Genomic DNA, 3,366 nt, shown 5'->3' with positions numbered 1-3,366 from the left:
GCAGAAACACTAAGGGCCCGGAGAGAGTAGAATGGCATATGCAAAAGGCTGAAGATAAAAACTGACAGCCAGGAACACTCTATCTGGCAGTTATCCTTCAGATAAGAAAAAAGAAGACTTTCCGAGGCAAACAAAAGCTGATGGAGTTTATTATCATTACACCTGTGATGCAAGAAATGCTGAAAGTTCTTCAAGCTGTAAAGAAAGATGCTAATCAGCAACATGAAAGCATACTAAAGTATATAGTACACTGGTAAAGGTGAAAAACATAGACAGATTTAGAAAACTCCACTCTCTAATAGAATGGAGTGTTAACACAACTATAGTGTAAAGGTTAAAGGAAAAGTATATTAAAATTAACTATAGCTATTATAATTCATTAACAAATACACAGTATAAAAAGAGGTAAAATGTGACATCAGAAATATAAGAGGGGGGCTTCCCTGGTGGCGCAGTGGTTGAGAGTCCACCTGCCGATGCAGGGGACATGGGTTCGTGCCCCGGTCCGGGAGGATCCCACATGCCGCGGAGCGGCTGGACCCGTGAGCCATGGCCGCTGAGCCTGCGCGTCCGGAGCCTGTGCTCCACAACGAGAGAGGCCACAACAGTGAGAGGCCCGCGTACTGCCAAAACAAAAACAAAAACAAAAACACAATATATGTAAGTCAAATCATTATGCTGTATACCTTAAACTTATACAGTGCTGTATGTCAATTATATCTCACTAAAACTGAAAGATAAAAATAAAAATGATAAAAGAACATTATTAGACATTTTCCCAAAGAAGACGTTCAGATGGCCAATAGGTATATGAGAAGGTGCTTAACATCACTTATCATCAGGAAAATACATATCAAAACCACAATGAGATATCACCTCACACCTGTAACGATGTTTATCATCAAAAGGACAAGTGAGAACCAATATTGGTGAGGAAGTGGGAAAAAGGAAAGCCTGTAACTGTTGGTAGGAATGTAAATTGGTACAGCCATTATAGAAAACAGGAAGTTCATCGAAAAGTTAAAAGTAGAACTATTCATATGATCCAGCAATACCATTCTGAGTATATATCCACAGGAAACTGAATCAATATCTCAAAGAAATATCTGTTCATTGCAGCATTATTCACAATAGCTAAGATATGGAAAAATATAAATGTCCATCAACAGATGAATGGATAAAGAAAATGAGGTATATATACATCTATCTATCTATCTATCTATCTATCTATCTATCTATCTATCATCTACCTATCTATAGAAGCTAGAAGGCATTTTAGGCTAAGGGAAAATAGCCAGACAAAGACACATACTGTATGGTATTACTTATATGAGGAATTAAAAAAATATATCATAGTGACAGAGAATAGAATGGTGGTAACTAGTGACTGGGGTTAGGGGGAAGGGGAGATACTGGTTAAAGGTGCATACTTCCTGTTGTATGATGAATAACTTCTGAACACCTAATGTACAGCATAGTGATTATAGTGGCTATAGTTAATAATAATATATTTCATACTTGAAATTTGCTACGAGAGCAGATCTCAAGTGCTGGTAATGATGTGAGGTGATGCATATGTTAATTAATTTGTTGCTAGTATCAAGCTCATTGTTCTACAATGTATGCATATATCAAAACATTATGTTGTACACCTAAAATGTATACAATTTTTATTTGTCAGTCATACCTCAGTAATGTCGGGAAAAAATAATTTAAAAAAAAGGAATTGCTTTCCTATATATACCTGTAATGAACAAGTGGAATTTGAAATTTCAAACAGAACTCTATTTACATAAACACCCACCCCCCACCAAAGTTATAATTAGGTATAGCTCTAACAAAATATGTACAAAATCTATATAAGGAATATAAAAACTTCCAATGAATGAAATCAAAGTAGAACTAAATAATTGGAGGGATGTTCCTTGTTCAATGATAAGAAGATTCAGTAACGTCAGGATGTCAGTTCTTCCCAACTTGATCTATAGATTCAATGTAACCAAAATCTCAGCAAAAATTTTGTAGATCAACAAACTGATTCTAATGTTTATATGGAGAGGCAAAACACCCAGGATAGCCAGCACAATATTAAAGAAAAACAAAGTTGGAGGACTGACACTACCTGCTTCAAGACTTACTATGAAGGTACAGTAATCAAGTCAGTGTTGTACTGGCAAAAAAATACATCAATGAAACAGAACAGAAAGCCCAGAAATAGACCCACAGAAAGATAGTCAACTGATCTTTGACAAAGGGGCAAAGGCAATACAATAGGGCAAAGAGAGTCTTTTCAACAAACGGTGCTAGAATGACGGGACATCCAAATGCAAAAAAAAAGAAAGAAAGAAAGAAAGAAAAAATCTAGACACGGACTGTACACGCTTCACAAAAAGTAACTCAAAATGGACCACAGATGCAAAGCTACAAAACTCCTAGAAGATAACATAGGAGAAAATCAAGATGATCTTGGTATGGTGATGAATTTTTAGATGCAACACCAATGGCATGACCCATGAAAGAAATAATGGATAAGCTGGACTTCATTCAAATAAAAAACTTCTGCTCTGGAAAAGACACTGCATTGGGTCTTCATTGCTGTGCGCGGGCTTTCTCTAGTTGTGGCGAGCAGAACCTACTCTTGGTTGTGGTGCATGGGCTTCTCATTGCGGTGGCTTCTCTTGTTGTGGAGCACGGGCTCTAAGCACGCGGGCTTCAGTAGTTGTGGTGCGTGGGCTCAGTGGTTGTGGTGCACGGGCTTAGTTGCTCCGCAGCATGTGGGATCTTCCCGGACCAGGGCTCAAAACCCGTGTCCCCTGCATTGGCAGGTGGATTCTTAACCACTGCACCACCAGGGAAGCCCCGGTACAGCCACTGTGGAGGACAGTTTAGAGGTTTTTTACAAAGCTAACCATACCCTCACCATATGATCCAACAGTCTTGCTATTTACCCAAAGGATTTGAAAGCTTATGTCCACACAAAAACCTGCACATGGTTGTTTATAGCAGCTTTATTTATAATTGCCAAAACTTGGAAGCAAGCAAAATATTCTTCAGTAGATGAATGGATAAACTATGGTACATCCAAATAATGGAATACTATTCAGCACTAAAAAGAAATGAGCTTTCTTGGGGCTTCCCTGGTGGTGCAGTGGTTGGGAGTCCGCCTGCTGATGCAGAGGATGCGGGTTCGTGCCCCGGTCCGGGAGGATCCCACATGCTGCAGAGCGGCTGGGCCCGTGAGCCATGGCCGCTGAGCCTGTGCGTCCGGAGCCTGTACCCCGCAACCGGAGAGGCCACAACAGTGAGAGGCCCGCGTACCGCCAAAAAAAAAAAAAAAAAAAAATAAGTCCCTAAACACACAAAAAA

This window comes from Lipotes vexillifer, unplaced genomic scaffold (assembly GCF_000442215.2).
Source record: "Lipotes vexillifer unplaced genomic scaffold, Lipotes_vexillifer_v1.1 scaffold1359, whole genome shotgun sequence".
In the NCBI taxonomy this organism is placed as follows: Eukaryota; Metazoa; Chordata; class Mammalia; order Artiodactyla; family Lipotidae; genus Lipotes; species Lipotes vexillifer.
Note: the sequence above shows the minus strand (reverse complement) of the source record.